This window comes from Aegilops tauschii, chromosome 5, assembly GCF_002575655.3.
Source record: "Aegilops tauschii subsp. strangulata cultivar AL8/78 chromosome 5, Aet v6.0, whole genome shotgun sequence".
In the NCBI taxonomy this organism is placed as follows: Eukaryota; Viridiplantae; Streptophyta; class Magnoliopsida; order Poales; family Poaceae; genus Aegilops; species Aegilops tauschii.
The window spans coordinates 571,230,787-571,252,374 of NC_053039.3; the positions used below are offsets into that span (position 1 = coordinate 571,230,787).

At 45.6% G+C, this 21,588-nt stretch overlaps 1 pseudogene; it reads right to left on the reverse strand.

The window, feature by feature from the left end:
* LOC120965078 (probable LRR receptor-like serine/threonine-protein kinase At4g29180) overlaps positions 1 to 21,011 on the reverse strand; it is a 29,257-nt pseudogene extending 8,246 nt beyond the window's left edge.
* Between the last annotated feature and the right edge of the window lie 577 nt (positions 21,012 to 21,588).

Consider the following 21,588-nt stretch of genomic DNA (forward strand, 5'->3'; position numbering starts at 1 on the left):
CCTTCTGAGAATATCCGTGGTATATTTTTTCGTGTAAGAAGTATGCCATCTTTTACCTTCTTGACCTTGATTCCAAGAAAGTAATGAAGATCTCCCAAGTCCTTAAGGGCAAACTCTAGTTCAGATCCTTGAGTAGACAAGTAGTGGCATCTGTATTTGAGCTAGAAACAATTATATCATCAACATAAACAAGAACAAACATGGTAATATTGTTCTTACTATAAAAGAATAATGAGGTATCTGCCTTTGATGGTGTAAACCCAAGCTTCTGTAACTGTGTGTTCAACCTTGAGTACCAGGCTCTTGGGGCCTGTTTCAACCCATACAAAGCTTTATCCAACTTGTACACATAATGTGGTGTGCTTTTGTTTTCATATCCTCATGGCTGCTGCATGAACACTTCTTCCTCAAGAACACCATGAAGAAACGCGTTCTGAACATCTAGCTGTCGCAAAATCCATCCTCTAGAAATGGCAATAGACAGAACAAGTTGAATAGTAGATGCTTTAATAACAGGACTAAAAGTATCCTCATAGTCAATGCCAAACCTTTGCAACTAGTCTAGCCTTATATCTGTCTATGCTTCCATCAGCCTTTCTTTTGATTTTATAAACCCACTTACAATCAATCACATTGTCACCCTTTTTTAGTGGTACTAAATGCCAAGTTCTATTTTTAACAAGTGCATCATATTCGCTATCCATAGCCTTCTTCCAGTCTTTATGAGCAAGGGCATCATGCAAATGAGTTGGCTCACCGGTGCTAGTAAAGAATGCATGCTTGATTTTATCATACCTGACCGTACCATCGGTGTACCTTTTTTCCTTTATAATGCTTGACTGAGATCTTGTATGTCGAAGAGGAAGCACAGGTGCTGCTGTTCGTGCTGCTATAGACCTCATCACAGAAGATCCAGGGGAGGCAGATTCTATAGCTGGAGATCCCTCCATAGAGGAACCGGGCGAATCAGTTGCAGCATCCAGCGCTGGATCTAATTCCGTAGGTGGAATCAGCCTCGGGCTCCCCCGTCCAAGAGCATCGCTCCGAGTGGCGCCTGAGACGCGATCGGGCGTGCACGCCCCGCTACGGGCTCCGCTGGGCCCATCAGGCGGACTCGTGGCGCCGGACGAGTCGACCCCGCCCGCATCGTTTCGGCTGGTGGGCTCTGCACTTGGTGGGCTGTCGGTCACCCATCCGTCTGGAATGAATGCAGCGACAGACTGCGCCTGGGATCCCGCACCTGCATGCAGATCCTCCTCGGATCACGTCGATCGGCTGACAGGGCTGCAGCTAGCATCTTCCTGGGATCCAGCGCCTGATTTGGCAATATCTGCGTACATAAAATCATGCCCTGCTTCTGCACAAGTATCACCAGAATCAAAATTTTCCATGGATTTTTGCACATGATCAGTTCTAGTTAATTTACACCCATGATCAGGATTTGACATAGAATCTGGAAGAAGGGAAATTTCAGCACGTAATAAAGCTCCAGCATTGGGGTGAAGTTTGGAAAAAGGAAAAAGTGTTTCATCAAAAACGACATCCCGAGAAATATAGATACGACCCATTGCAATCTCTAGACACTTATATCCTCTATGAAGATTACTATATCGGAGAAAAACACACTGAGTGGAGCGAAACTCGAGTTTGTGGCGATTGTATGGATGCAAGTTTAGGTAACATGCACACCCAAAGATTTTGAGAGAGTTGTAGTCTGGTTTTTGATGAAACTATCTTTCTAATGGAGTGGTGTTGCCAATGACTCTACTAGGGAGACAGTTGATGTGCATGGGACAAGACACATGATGAACAATGCCTACGTTCCGAAAGAAAGAGTTGAGTTTCTCATACTCTCCTCCCCAGTCACTTTGGACTGCAAGAATTTTTCTGTCGAACTATCTCTCAACAAGTTTTTGAAATTCTTGGAAAATAGAGAAAACTTCAGATTTGAATTTAAACAAATATATCCAAGTAATCTTTCTATAATCATCGATAAAACTGACATAGTATTTTTTGTTTCTTCCAAAAGAATCTCTTGCATGACCCCATACATCACTAAAAATAATCTCCAAAGGAGCATGAGACACACTATTTGAAATAGGATAGGGAAGTTGGTGACTCTTGGCACATTGACAAGCTTCACACACAGACTCATAATTTGAACTACTTGACAATGAAAGATTGTCTTTATTGACTATTTGCTTGACTACTATTGACGAGGGATATCCTAATCTTTGATGCCACCTCGCTAGTGAGGGCTTGATGGCGGAATAAGCTTGACGATGATGCTTGCGACTAAAGACTCTTGATGTGATGGGGTAAAGTCCTCAATGCATCTACCGTGATGAATGAGCTCCCTTGTTGCCCGATCCTTTATAAAAAAATTTGTGGGATGAGTCTCAAAGAAAACATTATTGTCGGAAGTTAAACGAGACATAGATGCTAGATTTTTGTCGGCTTGAGGAACATGAAGCACATCTTTTAAAAGTAGATCATGTTTAAGGCTAGGGGAATTAATAGAAGCTTGACCAATGTGACGAATTTCCATACCTCCACCGCTTGCGGTGTGAATCTGATCATTGCCATGATATCTTTCGTGAAGAGCAAGCTTTTTTAGCTCGTTTGTGACATGGTCCGTAGCACCGGAGATCGCATACCAGACCATATCACCATCACCTCCTCCTTGCTCCCGGATGGCAGCGGCTGCATGATGTGCATCAAGCACGTGGTCCTCGTCATACCGGTGCCAACAGTCAATGATTTCGTGGCCCGGTTTCTTGCAAAGCTGGCACCTGGTTCGACGAGAGTTGGAGGAGCCGTGGATGTTGTTGTTGTTGTAGCCACCCCCATGTTCACCACCACCAGAGCGGGGTGGACCCTGGTTGTTGTTGCGCCCGACATGACCGCCGCCACGACCACGGCCTTGGTGACTGCTACGTCTTCAGCTTGCGTTGGTTTTCCTTGAAGAGGAAAGGGTGATGCAGCAATAGTAGCGTAAGTATTTCCCTCAGTTTTTGAGAACCAAGGTATCAATCCAGTAGGAGGCTCCTCAAAAGTCCCACGCACCTACACAAACAAACAAGAACTCGCTACCAACGCAATAAAGGGTTGTCAATCCCTTCAAGGCCACTTGCGAAAGTGAGATCTGATGGAGATAATATGATAAGATAAATATATTTTTGGTATTTAATGGTATAGACCGGAAAAGTAAAGATGCAAATAAAAGTAGATTTAAAGCGTATATAATAAGAGATAGACCCGGGGGCCATAGGTTTCACTAGTGGCTTCTCTCAAGATAGTATAAGTATTACGATGGGTGAACAAATTACTGTCGAGCAATTGATAGAAAAGCGAATAATTATGAGATTATCTAGGCATGATCATGTATATAGGCACCATGTCCGTGACAAGTAGACCGACTCCTGCCTGCATCTACTACTATTACTCCACACATCGACCGCTATCCAGCATGCATCTAGAGTATTAAGTTCAGAAAGAACAGAGTAACGCATTAAGAAAGATGACATGATGTAGAGGGATAAACTCATGCAATATGATATAAACCCCATCTTTTTATCCTTGATGGCAACAATATAATACGTGCCTTGCTGCCCCTACTGTCACTGGGAAAGGACACCGCAAGATTGAACCCAAAGCTAAGCACTTCTCCCATTGCAAGAAAGATCAATCTAGTAGGCCAAAGAAAACTTATAATTCGAAGAGACTTGCAAAGATAACTTAATCACACATACAAGAATTCAGAGGAGATTCAAATATTTCTCATAGATAAACTTGATCATAAACCCACAATTCATCAGATCTCGACCAACACACCGCAAAAGGAGTTACATCGAATAGATCTCCAAGAAGATCGAGGAGAACTTTGTATTGAGATTCAAAGAGAGAGAAGAAGCCATCTAGCTAATAACTATGGACCCGAAGGTCTGTGGTAAACTACTCACAACTCATCGGAGAGGCCTAGGAGACGATGTAGAGGCCCTCCGTGATCGATTGCCCCTCCGGCGGAGCGCCGGCGAAGGCTCCAAGATGGGATCTCGCGGATACAGAAGGTTACGGCGGTGGAGATAGTTTTTCGTGGTCGCTTCTGATGTTTTCGGGGTACATGGGTATATATAGGAGGAAGAAGTAGGTCGGTGGACGCCCGGGGGGCCCACGAGGGTGGGGGGCGCGCCGGGCACCCTCGTGGCTGCCTCGGTTGTTTCTTGACTTCCACTCCAAGTCCTCTGGATCACGTTTGTTCCAAAAAGATCGCTCCCAAAGGTTTCATTCCGTTTGGACTCCGTTTGATATTCCTTTTCTTCGAAACACTGAAATTGGCACAAAAAAACAGCAATACGGGCTTGGCCTCCGGTTAGTAGGTTAGTCCCAAAAATGATATAAATGTGTAAAGTAAAGCCCATAAACATCCAAAACGGGTAATATAATAACATGGAACAATAAAAAATTATAGATACGTTGGAGACGTATCAAGCATCCCCAAGCTTAATTCCTGCTCGTCCTCGAGTAGGTAAATGATAAAAACAGAATTTTTGATGTGGAATGCTACCTAGCATAATTCTCAATGTAATTTTCTTTATTGTGGCATGAATGTTCAGATCCAAATGATTCAAAATAAAAGTTCATATTGACATAAGAAATAGTAATACTTCAAGCATACTAATCATAGTAATCATGTCTTCTCAAAATAACATGGCCAAAGAAAGTTATCCCTACAAAATCATATAGTCTGGCTGTTGCTCTATCTTCATCACACAAAGTATTTAATCATGCACAACCCCGATGACAAGCCAAGCAATTGTTTCATACTTTAGTAATCTCAAACTTTTTCAACTTTCACGCAATACATGAGCGTGAGCCATGGACATAGCACTATATGTGGAATAGAATGGTGGTTGTGGAGAAGACAAAAAGGAGAAGATAGTCTCACATCAACTAGGCGTATCAATGGGCTATGGAGATGCCCATTAATAGATATCAATGTGAGTGAGTAGGGATTGCCATGCAACGGATGCACTAGAGCTATAAATGTATGAAAGCTCAATAAAAGAAACTAAGTGGGTGTGCATCCAACTCGCTTGCTCACGAAGACCTAGGGCACTTTGAGGAAGCCCATCATTGGAATATACAAGCCAAGTTCTATAATGAAAAATTCCCACTAGTAAATAAAAGTGACAACATAGGAGACTCTCTATCATGAAGTCTCATCCCGACTTGTGGGGGAATCATAGTCTCCATCATCCTTTCCTCACTGGGACAATGCTCTAATAATGAAGATCATCACACTTTTATTTACTTACAACTCAATACTTAAACAAAATATGACTCTATATGAATGCCTCCGGCGGTGTACCGGGATATGCAATGAATCAAGAGTGACATGTATGAAAAATATGAAGGTGGCCTTGCCACAAATACGATGTCAACTACATGATCATGCAAAGAGCAGTATGACAGTGATGGAGCGTGTCATAGTAAACGGAACGATGGAAAGTTGCATGGCAATATATCTCGGAATGGCTATGGAAATGCCATAATAGGTAGGTATGGTGGCTGTTTTGAGGAAGGTATATGGTGGGTGTATGGTACCGGCGAAAGTTGCGCGACACAAGAGAGGCTAGCAATGGTGGAAGGGTGAGAGTGCGTATAATCCATGGACTCAACATTAGTCATAAAGAACTCATATACTTATTGCAAAAATCTACAAGTTATCAAAAACAAAGTACTACACGCATGCTCCTAGGGGGATAGATTGGTAGGAAAAGACCATCTCTCGTCCCCGACCGCCACTCATAAGGAAGACAATCAATAAATAAAATTGTGCTCCAACTTCATCACAAAGCGGTTCACCATACGTGCATGCTACGGGAATCACAAACTTCAACACAAGTATTCTTTAAATGCATAATCACCCAACTAGCATGACTCTAATATCACCATCCTAATATCTCAAAACAATTATCAAGCATCAAATTGATCATAGCATCCAATTCACTTTCTATGATAGTTTTTATTATACCCAACTTGGATGCCCATCATTCTAGGACCAATTTTATAACCATAGCAATTACCATGCTGTTCTAAGAGACTCCCAAAATAATATAAGTGAAGCATGAGAGGTAAAAAATTTCTTCAAAATTAAGCCACCGCCGTGCTCTAAAAGATATAAGTGAAGCACTAGAGCAAAAACTATCTAGCTCAAAAGATATAAGTGAAGCACATAGCGTATTCTAATAAATTCTAATCAAGTGGGCTTCTCCCAAAAGTGGTGTACAGCAAGGATGATTGTGGTAAAATAAAAAACAAAGACTAATATCATACAAGATGCTCCAAGCAAAACACATATCATGTGGCGAATAAAAATATAGCTCCAAGTAAAGTTACCGATAGACGAAGACGAAAGAGGGGATGCCTTCCGGGGCATCCCCAAGCTTAGGCTTTTGGTTATCCTTGAATATATTGGGGTTCCATGGGCATCCCCAAGCTTAGGCTCTTGCCACTCCTTATTCCATAGTCCATCAAATCTTTACCCAAAACTTGAAAACTTCACAACACAAAACTCAACAGGAAATCTCATAAGCTCCATTCGTGCAAGAAAGAAAAACCACCACATAAGATACTGTAATGAACTCATTCTTTATTTATATTGGTATTAAATCTACTGTATTCCAACTTCTCTATGGTTCATACCCCTACATACTAGCCACAGATGCATCAAAATAAGCAAACAACACACGAAAAGCAGAATCTGTCAAAAACAGAACAGTCTGTAGAAATCTGTAAATCTTGAATACTTCTGGAACTCTAAAAATCCTACCAAAATAGGAAGTTCTGGGAAATTTGTCTATTGATTTACAGCAAAAAGAATCAATGAAGAAACACGTTTCTGTGAATTACTAAAATTATTTTCGTGCGCGCAAAGTTTCTGTTTTTCAGCAGAATCAAATTAACTATCACCATAGGTTATCCTATAGGTTCTACTTGGCACAAACACTAATGAAAACATGAAAACACATATAAACAGAAGATAGATGAAAAATTTATTACTAAACAGAAGCAAAAATAAAAAAACATAAATAAAATTGGGTTGCCTCCCAACTAGCGCTATTGTTTAACGCCCCAAGCTAGGCATAAAAGCGAGGATAGATCTAAGTAGTGCCATCTTTGGCATCTAATTCCTCAATAGAGCACTTATAATCTTTAGGGGTTTCTCCCTTTTTAGCAATGATTAAGCCCTTAGGCAAAAATTCAAGAAATTCATTTGTAGCAAAAGGTTCCTTAATGATAGAGAGACAATTGGGATGAACACTTATTGATTTGAGATCCGCATTTCCCTTAAAAGAAGATTCACCCTTATTTTTAGGAATATAAATAAATTTGGTAGTTTTGTTAGGAGGATTTGGAGTATTTTTCACGGATGAAAAGGCCGACCCTAAGTTGGTAATAATATCCTCAAGTTTACCGATTCTCGTAGAATCTAAATCTATTCTTTCATTAACTATAGGTTCTTTCTCTTTAAAAAAATTCAAAGTAACTCCAACCCTAGATCCATATTGGGTAATTTGGTTATGAATCTTTTTATCTAGATTTTCAATTAACTCAACAGTGGCAACTTTATTTTCAAGCCTTTGAATCACATGTTCTAGAGTCAAAATAGTCCCATTTACCAAGAGAGGAGGAGGACCAAACAAATCTAACATAGCATTATAAGCATCAAAGGTGTGGCTATCCAAAAAATTCCCTCCGGTAATTGTATCAAGAATGCATCTATTCCAAGGAGTAATGCCTACATAAAAATTGCGAAGAAGAACGGAAGTAGATAGCTTCCTAGTAGATCTATTTTGAGCATTGCAAATTCTATGCCAAGCATCTTTTAGGTTTTCTCCCTCCCTTTGCTTAAAATTAATAATTTCATGTTCGGGAGTAATAACGAGGATAGGAGGACTAGCCATAATGATGAGCAAATAAAAGACAAGCGAAAGAGAGAGGAGATTGGGAAAGAGAGGGCGAATAAAACGGCAAGGGTGAAGTGGGGGAGAGGAAAACGAGAGGCAAATGGCAAATAATGTAAGTGCGAGGGAGTTGAGTTTGTGATGGGTACTTGGTATTTTTTGACTTGAGCGAAGACCTCCCCGGCAACGGCGCCAGAAATACTTCTTGCTACATCTTGAGCTTGCGTTGGTTTTCCTTGAAGAGGAAAGGGTGATGCAGCAATAGTAGCGTAAGTATTTCCCTCAGTTTTTGAGAACCAAGGTATCAATCCAGTAGGAGGCTCCTCAAAAGTCCCACGCACCTACACAAACAAACAAGAACTCGCAACCAACGCAATAAAGGGGTTGTCAATCCCTTCAAGGCCACTTGCGAAAGTGAGATCTGATAGAGATAATATTATAAGATAAATATATTTTTGGTATTTTATGATATAGATTGGAAAAGTAAAGATGCAAATAAAAGTAGATTGAAAGCTTATATGATAAGAGATAGACCCGGGGGCCATAGGTTTCACTAGTGGCTTCTCTCAAGATAGCATAAGTATTACGGTGGGTGAACAAATTACTGTCGAGCAATTGATAAAAAAAGCGAATAATTATGAGATTATCTAGGCATGATCATGTATATAGGCATCACGTCCGTGACAAGTAGACCGACTCCTGCCTGCATCTACTACTATTACTCCACACATCGACCGCTATCCAGCATGCATCTAGAGTATTAAGTTCATAAACAACAGAGTAATGCATTGAGAAAGATGACATGATGTAGAGGGATAAACTCATGCAATATGATATAAACCCCATCTTTTTATCCTCGATGGCAACAATACAATACGTTCCTTGCTTCCCCTGCTGTCACTGGGAAAGGACACCGGAAGATTGAACCCAAAGCTAAGCACTTCTCCCATTGCAAGAAAGATCAATCTAGTAGGCCAAACCAAACTGATAATTCGAAGAGACTTGCAAAGATAACTTAATCACACATAAAAGAATTCAGAGGAGATTCAAATATTTCTCATAGATAAACTTGATCATAAAACCACAATTCATCGGATCTCGACAAACACACCGCAAAAGGAGTTATATTGAATAGATCTCCAAGAAGATCGAGGAGAACTTTGTATTGAGATTCAAAGAGAGAGAAGAAGCCATCTAGCTAATAACTATGGACCTGAAGGTCTGTGGTAAACTACTCACAACTCATCCGAGAGGCCTAGGAGATGATGTAGAGGCCCTCCATGATCAATTCCCCCTCCGGCGGAGCGCCGACGAAGGCTCCAAGATGGGATCTCGCAGATACAAAAGGTTATGGTGGTGGAAATAGTTTTTCGTGGTCGCTTCTGATGTTTTCGGGGTACATGGGTATATATAGGAGGAAGAAGTAGGTCGGTGGACGCCCGAGGGGCCCACGAGGGTGGGGGTGCGCCCAGCCCTAGGGGGCGCGCCGGGCACCCTCGTGGTTGCCTCGGTTGTTTCTTGACTTCCACTCCAAGTCCTCTGGATTACGTTTGTTCCAAAAATATCGCTCCCAAAGGTTTCATTCCGTTTGGACTCCGTTTGATATTCCTTTTATTCGAAACACTGAAATAGGCAAAAAAAACAGCAATACGGGCTGGGCCTCCGGTTAGTAGGTTAGTCCCAAAAATGATATAAACGTGTAAAGTAAAGCCCATAAACATCCAAAACGGGTAATATAATAGCATGGAACAATCAAAAATTATAGATACGTTGGAGACGTATCAGTGACCACGGCCGCGACCACCATTGCCGCGCCCATGAGAAGCGTTGTTCACAGATGACTGGCGGTGGTGCATACCTTGCAGAAGATTGACGCGTGCCTCGAAGCTAAGGAGCTGGCTGTGGAGTTCCGGGGTGGTGATGGCCTTGACGCGGGCTTGAAGGGCTAACACCACGGAGTTGTACTCGAGGTCCAGTCCCTTTAAGACATAGGAGGTCATCTCCCGATCGGTGAGCGGTGCACTGATGGTGGTGATATCATCCGCCAGCGCCTTGATCTTGGTTAGATACTCCGCCATAGTGGAGTTCCCCTTATGGAGATTAGCAAGCTCAATCCTGTTGTTGATTTCTTGCGCTTGTGTTTGAGCAGCGAAGGTGGCGTGGATCACCGCCCATACTTCGGCCAGCGTCTGGAGAGTCATCACCTGGGCAAGAACCTCATGAGAGAGAGAGGCCATTAGATAACCTTGTAGTTGCTGTTGTTGTGCGTACCAGATCGTGCGGGCATAGTTGAAGATCTGTTCCTCTTTCCCATCTTTGGTGACGGTGAGGGTAGGAGGAGGCGCCAGGCTTGCGGCGTCCAGGAAGTGGTCCATCTGTGCTCCCTTAATTTGGGGTAGCATGATGGCCTTCCAGAGGGGGAAGTTCGTCCTCGTGGGCTCCTCTGATGGAGGTTGGCCGAGAGAGATATTGCTGCTAGAAGTGGAACAGGATCCATAGGTGAGTTCGGCTGATTGGGTGGAGAGGGCACGCATGGTGGAGTTAACTAAGGAGTTGGCGGTTGAGGGGGAGGTTTATGCAGCGGTGTTGGCGGCGGTGCCTGCCATGGCTTTTCTCTCGGCGACTTCTCTCCTTTTCTCTCTCTCTCTCGGTCAACTAGATCGATCTATCTCGGGTTAGGCTAGATGTACAAGAGGAAGGGCTCTGATGACTATTAGATTATATGTTAGACATGTAATACAAGTTGATAAAAGCGGCTCAGTTTAGGAAACCTAGGCTAAGTCAGTTTGTGACTTAGGCCTTTATATATCTCTTGTACCCCCAATTATCAATATACACAAGTTTCATTATTATTGTTCATGGTATCAGATTAGTCGTTCCTAGGGCATGGCTGCGCCTCCCACGCCGCCGCCGCTGCCGCCGCCCGGCTTCTTCGAACGCCGGGCTGCTCTCGTCGCCGCCAAAGCAAAGGCCGCCTCTATTGCGACCAATGCCTCCTCTTCCACCCTCTCTCTAGCTCCAACCCTACCCACCACCATCAACTCTGCCGACACCATCTCCGATGTTAGCCCGTTCATCCCCATTACTTTAGATCTTCCAAAGCACAACTATTATCATTGGCATCATCTTTTTAAGTTCACCTCGGCCACTGCAATCTTCTGGATCACGTCACCCCCGGCTCCATTGCCCGGCCCTTTGATCCTCGATGGGTCAAGGACGACCTCGCCATCATCCACTGGATTTATCAGCGTGTCTCCACGGAGATCTTCAACCTCGTCTTTCGTGATGCCACTAACACCGCCGACCTTTGGGTGGCTCTACGTCAACTCTTCCAGGACAACATCGACGCCCGCGTCAACACCATCCACACCGAGCTCCTCAACACCGTTCAAGGCGATTCTCTAGTCAGCGTCTACTGCCAGTGTCTCAAGTCCACTGTGGACGAACTCCGTGAGCTTGGGGACCCCATCGACGACTGGCAACTCATTAACGTTCTCCTCGTCGGCCTCGGCGAACGCTTCAAAAAACAGGCGTCATTTATCCCCAATGCGGCCGGCCCCGTCCTTCGCCGAGGTGCGCTCCATGCTTCAATGGGCCGATCGCGCCGTCAACAACAAGGAGTCGCGTCCTCAAGTCTTCGTCGCCACTCCACGGCACCCGCCTCCTGCACCTGCCACGCCGCCGACGCCTCCAATCCAGCCGCCTCCCGGCTGGCGCCCATGTCCGAACTATGAGGCAAAAATCCAATCTATAGGCCGCCATCGCCGTCGCCGTCGCGGCCCCCGACTCCACCAGCGCCTCCTCCCAACATTGCACCGCCACCAGCGCCCCCAGCATGGCGTCCTCCACATGACCCTTGGACAGGACTCGTCCAGGCCTGGCCGATGCCCTGGACTGCCCCCTCTCCAATCGGTGCCCCTCTTGCGTACTCCGGCTCCTAGATGCCGGGCATGCGCCCACACATGGGATCTCCTGGCCTCCTGGGCTCCCGTCCTCCGACGCAGGTGTATCATGCTACTCCAACGCACTACTACAGCACCCCGGAGCCCTACTTCATCGACAACAGCGGCCTCAACCATCCGCAGCCTCTGCTGTAGCCGTCCTCGATCACGCCGCACCAGCTGCATGGACCGCCACCGCCATCGACTGCACCACCCCTACTGGCTTCATCGACCACTCATTGGGACCAAGCTGCTTTTTTGCGAGCCATGAACCACTTCGCTGCTCAAGGAACCTCAGTTATGGACTGGATCTTTGATTCTGGAGCCTCTAGCCACATGTCTAATTCGAGTACTATGCTGTCAAATTGCACCTCCTCTCCTTTTTCTTCTATAACTCTCGGCAATGGCTCCACCATCCCCATCTATAGCACCGGTCACACTGAGTTACCATCCACTCTAAAACCTCTTTTACTTCGAGATGTCCTTGTTGCTCCTGCTCTCATCAAAAACTTAATATCTGTGCGCAAATTCACTTATGATAATCTTGTATCAATAGAATTTGATCCCTTTAGTTTATCTGTGAAGGATCTTCAAACCAAGGAGGAGATCGCTCGCTTCAATACCTCCAGAGACCTCTATTCTATCAATGGAGCCCCTTCCGCAAGTCCACCCTCATCCATGATGGCCTCCGTCCACCTTTGGCACCAGCGACTCGGCCGCCCCAATGCATCCACCACGTCATCTCTACTTACTGAATGTGCTCTTCCATGTAATAAAGATCATCATGCTCCCTCGATGTGTGAGTCATGTCAGCAAGGCAAACATGTGCGCCTTCCCTTTAGCTTCTCTAGTTCTTCTAGCACTTTTCCTTTCAATCTATTACATTGTGATATATGGACGTCTCCTCATACTAGTATTTCGGGTTTTCAATACTATCTTGTTATATTAGATGATTATTCTCATTTTGTTTGGACTTTCCCTCTACGCAACAAATCCGATGTTCATACTATTTTTCTTAACTTTAAACAATATGTTTCTACCCACTTCCTTCTACCGATTCGGTTTCTTCAATGTGATAATGGCCGCGAATTCGACAATTTTAAAAATAGAAATTTCTTTCTTCAACATGGAATTCTTCTTTGTTTCTCCTGTCCCTACACATCTCAAAATGGCAAGGCCGACCGTTCTCTCCGCACACCCAATGACATTATTCGCAATCTCCTCATACAGTCATCAATGCCACCAAAGTTTTGGGCAGAGACCCTCCGCACAGCCACCTATCTTCTCAACATCCGACCTTCTTCTGTCATTCCAAAAACCACTCCTTTTTACTCTCTTTTTCTCAGCCATCCAAACTACACCGAGTTCCGCGTGTTTGCTGTCTCTGTGTTCCAAACATCCACGCCACCTCTCCTCACAAATTGCCCCCCCCAATCTATTCCCTGCGTTTTTCTCGGATACTCCGATGAACACAAAGGATATCGTTGTCTTGATCTCACTACTGGTCATGTCCACATCTCCCGCCATGTCACTTACGACGAAACTGTGTTTCCCTTCTCTTCTAGATCATCTACCCAACCTGCAACACCAGTCACTCCTCCCTCTCCCTCTCACACGCTAAATCCTCTCCTATACAGCCCCATTGTCGCCACACCTTCTGTAACAGCCTGGATTTTGGCCCTTTCGTTTTCTTTTGATTTATTTGGTTTTTGCTCTGTTTTTCTTTTTGGAGTGGTTCTGTGGCCTTGCCACCTGGGAAATAATCCTCATTCCCCCCTCCCAAGTGGCTGCTCATTCTCAAAATACCTTGCCAAGATCATGTCACTTCACTCCTTGGCCAAACCCTAAAATTCTTTTCTAGGTAATATTCCTTTTTCTATTAAAGGAATAACCCTATCTGCCCTAGGTTGTGAAGCAACCTATATTTTTGTCCATCCAACAATTCCCAAAATAATACTCATAATTCCTTTGGGTCATATATAGCTCAAATATGCCCAAACATTTCCTTGGCCAGTTGAAAAATAATTCCCCAATATTCCTTTTTCTATTCTGCCCTAAATGGCACTTTGTGAAGGAAGTGTCATTTATATTTCTCCTAGTGGCTCCCAACCTTTTTGGGCATTCTTATATGTTCAAATAATTGCCCCATGCACAAGTTCAACTTTATTTGCCTAACCAATCTTCCTCAGTGAATTTTCAAAGTTTCTGTCAAACAGAAGGCTTTGTGAAGGAAGTACTAGCTAGGAGTATCCAAATGAGTTGAACTTTTGCACACGCCTTAATGTGCACATATTAACCCCCTCCACCCATTTGCAGCCCCATCCAATCATCTATGTGAGCACAGGAGCAAATCTTTGATTCTGGCAATATTTTCAGGTTGTGAAGCAAGTGTATTTTATATTGCTTCAAAAATCCTGATAAATTACCAGATCATTCTTATAGCCATAAAACATCTCTCCACCCAATTTGGCATCATTTCATTGATCCATTTGATCACCAAAATTATTCCAAGTTTCTGGACAGAAAAGATGTTTGTGAAGCAAGTGTCATTTTGGCTTGTCCATTTGACATGAGCTTTTTACAGCATCTTCATATGTCCAAATAATAATATTTGCCCAATATTAGCCCAAGTTGCTTCTCCAGGTGAGTGCATCATCCAAATTTAGTTTCTGACTAGATTTGACAGGTGCAAAGCAACTATATTAAATCTTGGTTTAAATCCCCTCAAAACCTCCAGGACTGTAGTCCTTCGATAGATAAACCTCCCAGACAACTAAAAAAATTGACCCCAATCAAGTTCCTGTTGATCAGCAGTGCTCGGCCAAGTTTACTGCAGTAAACTTTAGAGCTTAGTTACCATTTAACCATAGCACCCCAGATCGAGCCAATGCCTCATAAATGATCCACCCTGGAAGGACTAGCTCCCAGACATAGTTTCCCATCCTCTACAGCCCTCCCCGTGCCATGTCGTGTGGTGACCGCGCTGCTGGCATGCACGTTTACGCGCTCTGTGCATTGTGGCATGTCCAGAGCACCGTTTGTGCTTTGGCACCACTTCCCCTTGTCGTCTTAGAGCTTGTGAGCATGTCCAGTGGCTGCATCTCATCGTCACCGTTCCCATGGACCCCTCTTCCCCTCCGGCAGCTTCCTCACCGACGCAAACCGCCGCGTGCCCGCGGACGTACAGTGGCGTTTTGGCTCGGTTCGTCGCCGTCGTCTTCCTCCCTGCGCTCCCTTGGCCCTCTCTGCCCCCGTGAGACTCCCCCTGTGCATCCTCCGTCGCCTACCTTCGAGCTCGCGAGCGGGGGCACGCGTCTGCGGCGCCGGACATGCGTCCGCGATGGTGCCAGCGCGGCACCCCCTCCCCCGCCTATATAAGGCCTTCCCCGATCCCTCCGAGCTCACCATTGGCCTCCTGCACCTCCTCTAGTCCTCCCCAATGCCTTGCCCGAGCCCTGGAGCCTCTCCTCGCCGTGATTGACCACCATGGCCGCCGCGGCCACGCTCCTCGATTTTCTCAAGCCCGAGTCCCTCTCCCACTTCCTCCTCCACCAAGGCACGTATACCTGCCCCTGGCGGAGCTCCCTCGCTGTTCCCCTTCTCCGCTCGAGCCCCGTAGCACCAAGTTCACCGGCGTCCGAAGCAGCCGGCTTCCCGTGCTCTCCCAAGCTCTTCGGGGGCCGTGATCTACCTGAAGGGGACCGCCTCGTCCTGCTGATCATGCCAGTAGGTCGGGCGCCCCGAATGGTGGACCGTGCCGCCGCCTATCGTCGTCGGGGTGGCCGGCCTCGCCTCTGCCTCAACGCGTCGTCGGAGAAGAAGGAGCGGCGCGGGAGGAGGGAGGTGACCAGCAGCATGGACCCCGCGGGCCCCAGGCATCAGCGACCCAAGCCACGACCCCCTCCCTGCCCGCTGGGCCGCGGGCCCCGCGTGTCAGCGAGACTAGGCCCGCGCTCGCCCCCTGCTGACATGGATAAGTGGACACGGTTTTGCCTGTGTACGCTTTCATCCATCGAAAGCGTATTTCCTCGAGTGCGCGTTCTGTGTTTCTGTCCAGGCCCTGTTTGAAAATATTTTAATTGCAGATGGGTCCCTGGCAGTCAAACGTTCATATCTTTTTACCCGTAGCTCCAAATCAGGTGAATCCAAAGCCCACTTCTTCGTTTCGTCGAGCCCGTTCTGATGGAATCATTTTCACCATGTTTTGACATTCTGAAAATGACCATTTTGCCATTACCTTTAATCAGCCCCCGCCGAGAGAGAACGATTTTCGGCGTTTCTTTCCGCGAGCTTCTCGCACTTTCTCCCGGTGATTTTTTCCACCCCAGGCAAGCCACATCCTCCATTTGCATCACTGTAATGCAGTGACACGGTTTAATCTATTTGAACCTGTTTAAAATATTGCTTAGCTACATGACTTTGTGCATGGCATTTTCTCGGAGTATTACTTTGATCATGCTGTTGCCATGCTATTGTTTGGATTACTAGGAGTTATACTTGAAGTTGATGAGTACCATGTTGCTATTGGAGTATTAGTGGCTGGTATTATGATTACTTTCATGTTGATATCTGTTATTATATTTTGGAGTATTACTTTGGATGTCATGCTGCCTTTGGATTATTAGTGGTTAGTATGATCATTTTCATGATGCTAGTTGATGTTCTGTTGCTTGGAGTATTATTTTCGGAGATGATGTTTACATGTGGATCTTAGCCGAATAGCTTTATTCTTGTTATTGGAGTAGTAGGATTATTGTTTTCCGATTCATCATGACAGTAGTGTTGTGCTACCCTTGGAGTATTTTGAGATGATGATATTATGCTCGGATTATTTGTGGGATATTGATATGACTTGGTTATAGTTTGATAGTTGATATCGGAGTAATAGTTATCACAGTTATATTTTGGCGGGTTAAATTCCGTCATTAAGTTGGTCAGGTGCCACCGAACCGGGCTTTTCCAGTGCAACCAAATTTGCCTTTTATGGGAAGGCCCTAATGCGATGCTATTGTCGTGCCTCTCGCCGGTGCCTCCAATGAGGGAAGGTTATGGGCGCGCGGTACCCTGGCCCGGTAAGCAGACATAACCTTGTGTGCCCGTAGTTGGTATTGAGATCTCTTGTCCCCATTTGGGACCGTTTTGCCACGAGGTGGCCGTTTTGCCACGAGGTGTCCGTTTTGCCACGACGGTGGTCGTTGGTGTCTGGGGTAGACACGGGGCCACCCTTGACTTAGCCCAGTGGGGAGTTAGTCGGAGTGGCCGGGAGAGTGTCATGGCAGTAGATCGGTTTTGTCGGGCCTCCGTTGGTCCACCTGAATGGGAGTGCGAGGCCATGGGTTCTATGGTGTGCATAAAGTGCGCTACCTCTGCAGAGTGTGTGTGTTTAATCTATCGATAGCCGCGTCCTCGTTCATGAGCATAAGTTCGTACTAGGTCACACCGTTTGATCAACACTCACATGACGGAATGACTTATAGGTGATGTATATGTTGATATTGTGAGTTGTAACAGTTTGGCAGGATGATGATGATGATGTTGGGATGATCTTGAGAAGGATCATTCAGTTTGTGATGTGGACACGAGGTGATCATGTGGATGTTCCGTTTGTGATCTGTGAATGATCACCGTTCGGTTACGAGGTAACCCGTTGAACTCGGTGTGGTTCCGTTTGTGATCCGTGAGTGATCACCGTTCGGTTACGAGGTAACCCGTTGAACCCGGTGTGGTTCCATTTGTGATCCGTGAGTGATCACCGTTTTATTTTGATCACGAGGTGATCGAGATGGTATATTGCTTGGCCGGTTAGCCAAGTGTGAGATGGTTCATGTGGTACTTGAGATCTGAGATGATGGCTTATCAGTATTCTAGTAGTTCATATTGTGGTTATTAGTTGCTTCATTATGGTAGCTGTTAATTTAATTAACCTGCTTAATGCTATGTTGTTGTCTTGCCTTGATGTTTTTCGTTGTTGTGAGCTTGCAAGTACATTCAATGTACTGACCTGGCGTGTCATGCCAGATTGCAGGTGATGTCATGATTGCTTGATTGCTTATCGTGGTTCGGTTCATGCGAGCTAGATCGTGTCCCAACCAGAGTCCCTGCGGAGTGGAGTTCACTACCTTCGTCGTTGTTCCGCTGCTAGAAGATTTCCGTTGCTACGAGTTGTTCCGCTGCTAGCATAGAGCAACTGTGGTATCGCAGGCGTAGTGTCGCCGTGCTGATATGAACCTTTGTAACATCAGACCTTTGTATTATTATTCTTGTAATAAGAGCTGATTTGTTCTATGTCAAGCAGTGTCGTATTCCAGAGACTTTTCCTCGATCTCTGGGCTGGAATACAGAGCGTTCCGGTTTCTCTGAGCCGGGGTGCCACACCTTCCCCTGCCAACTCGCACCAGCACCCAACCCATCTCCTACCGCGACACATGAAATAACAAAAAACGCTGCCACGGCTGACTTTTCTGAAAACACTGCCACGGCAGACTTCCCTGAAAACGCTGCCACGGCAGACTTTTCTGAAAACGCTGCCACGGTAGATTTTTCTGAAAACGCTGCCACGGGAGCAAACTTCCCCGTGTCCGATTCTTCCGCTGCGCCGGGCACCTCCACACATTGTTTACCCCCACATACTGTTCCTACTCCAACCCCCACAAACGGCCATGTCATGCATACTCGTGCTAAGTCGGGTTTTCGTCTCCAACCCAAAGATCGTCTTAGTCTTCTTGCTACATCTCCTATCTCTCCTATTCCCAAATCCTACAAACCGCCCTACTTGATCCTCAATGGACTGCTGCCATGAAAGATGAATTTACATCTTTACTTCAAAATAACACATGGCAACTTGTTCCTCGTCCCCATGGTGCAAACATAGTTCTGGTAAATGGGTTTTTCGCCAAAAATTTCACTCCGACGGCTCGTTACAAAGCAAGGTGGGTTTGTCGTGGTTTTTCTCAGCAACATGGCATCGACTACAATGAAACTTTTTCTCCTGTTGTAAAACCTAGCGCTATTCACACCGTTCTTAGCATTGATGTTCCTTCCTCTTGGCCCATTCATCAACTTGATGTAAAAAATGCTTTTCTTCATAGCAGTCTCAATGAATCTGTTTACTGTCAGCAACCTCTTGGCTTTGTGGATCCCAGTCTTCCCAATCATGTCTGTCTTCTTCAAAAATCCCTATATGGTCTTAAACAAGCCCCTCGGGCATTGTTTCAACGATTCTCAAGTTTTATTCAAACCATCGGTTTTGTTCCCTCTCTCTCCGATTCCTCTCTCTTTGTCTTTCACCAAAATTCTCACACTTCATATTTACTTTTATATGTTGGTGACATTGTTCTTACAGCCTCTTCAGAGCCTTTTCTCCATCACATCATTACTCTTCTCAACAAAGAATTTTCTATGACTGACCTTGGTATTCTCCATCATTTTCTTGGCATTTCTATCACACGTGATTCTAAAGGATTATTTCTCTCTCAACGTCAGTATATTCTTGATCTCCTCTCCAAGCCGGGCATGCAAGATTGCCAACCTTCTCGCACACCCGTTGACACCACCTTCAAACTATCTTCTGATGGTGAGCACTTTTCCGATCCCACACTTTATCGCAGTCTCACTGGAGCTCTCCAGTATATCTCACCCTCACACGCCCTGAACTTTCCTATGCTGTCCAACAAGCTTGCCTTTACATGCATGATCCTCGTGTTCCTCATCACAATCATATCAAACGGATCCTTCGTTGTCTTAAAGGTACTCTCGACCATGGTCTTCACATCAATTCTTCCTCTCCAACTACTTTGACAACATACTCCGATGCCGACTGGGCTGGTTGCCCAGACACTCGTCGATCCACGTCCGGATACTGTGTTTTTCTTGATAATAATTTGGTTTCTTGGTCTTCAAAACGACAGGTTACAGTCTCAAGATCGTCTGCTGAAGCTGAGTATCGGGCGGTCGCTCACACCGTTGCTGAAACAGTTTGGCTACGCCAATTGCTCTCGGAGCTGCATCGTCCCATTCATCAAGCAACCATTATTTATTGTGATAATGTTTCGGCTATCTACATGTCCAGCAGTCCCGTGCAACACTGGCGTACCAAGCACATTGAAATTGACATCCACTTCGTTTGAGAAAAAGTTGCTTTGGGGCAAGTCCGTGTTCTTCATGTTCCCACTACAGCACAATTTGTTGATATCTTCACCAAGGCTCTCGGGACTGCGCCATTTATCGACATTCGTTTCAGTCTCAACGTTGTTGAACCCCAAGTTGAGACTGCGGGGGGATGTTAGATTATATGTTAGACTTGTAATACAAGTTGATAAAAGCGGCTCGGTTTAGGAAACCCAGGCTAAGTCGGTTTGTGACTTAGGCCTTTATATATCTCTTGTACCCCCAATTATCAATATATAGAAGTTTCATTATTATTCTTCAATGACCATGTAAGATATAGTGGAAGCGTGTCTACCCCGTATGGCTGCGGGTGGTTTATAATGATAGAGGGCAAAGCCTGCCGTGGCGTACAAGCATCGAACTATCGCAAGGATTCGTCCAGGTACATGAGATCGAGAGAGAAAGAGTATTTAGGAAGAAAGGAGTTTAAACAGATAATTATCTCTACCTTGTCTAATAGAGGGAGTAATGTATTAAGCGGAAATGTTGTGGTTTACGCCGGCATCGGTGTCGATGAATCCGGCGTTCGTGGTGTAGGATAGCGTACGTGGTGGTGTTATCCACGTAGCCTGTTTGCCCTGGAAGACCGCAGTCTATGCTTATAAAACCTGCAGTTGTACACATCCGAGATTTGTTAAATCATAGGTCTATCAATTTCACAATGAATACGATACCAAGCATTTTATTCCCGAAAATATATGATATTGAGTAGTTAGTAGTGACCACACCATTGCTCTCGAGCTGGGCATGAGCTTGCAGTGCCCCGCTGGTGGCAGCAGCAGTGATGCAGAGAAGCAGCAACCATGCCACCATCACCACCGTTGTTCCCGTTGTTCGTTCCTCCATTGATCAGCAAGCGGCACCTGGAGCTAGCGTGATTTATGAGTTATGACCACCACTAGGCGCGCGCGGGTATTCGTTTGGCGACGGCAAGAATAGACCAGTCGGCCCCTTCTTTTGCTGCAGCGAATGGTGGCAAACTTCAATTTTGACCTGTGGACGTAATGAATTCACGAAATGAACTGGCCATAAAACTATTTCACGCGCCTGACCTTTTTGTGTAGCGTCCGACACGCGGGCGCTACACCCTACGATGCAGTGCCCACCTCTGGGGCGTTGCACACCTGTCCACCATGGCTGCCCTGGGCCCGCACCCAAGTAGTGCAGCGCCTCCGAGCTAGGCGCCACAGGTGTAATGTGCAGCGCCTAGCCCTTAGGCGCTGCACTGTCTGTTACTAGTTGGCCGGGCCCCCCTCCCCCACTCCCCCCCACACACCCCCACCCCACACATAGCTCACCCGAGATCTGCCCCCTCTCCCCCTCTCTCCCCCTCTCAAATCCTTCCCCAAATCCTACAAATTTGAAGATTTTGTCCGTGGATTTCGAACTCAAACCCTCCCTCAAGGTAATCTTCTCCGATCCCCTTCTTTTGATCCAAGTAATGTTAACAAATTGCTCATTTGTTGCTAGTTTGGGGAAACCCTAGTTTTGTATGGATCTAGAGATTTGCA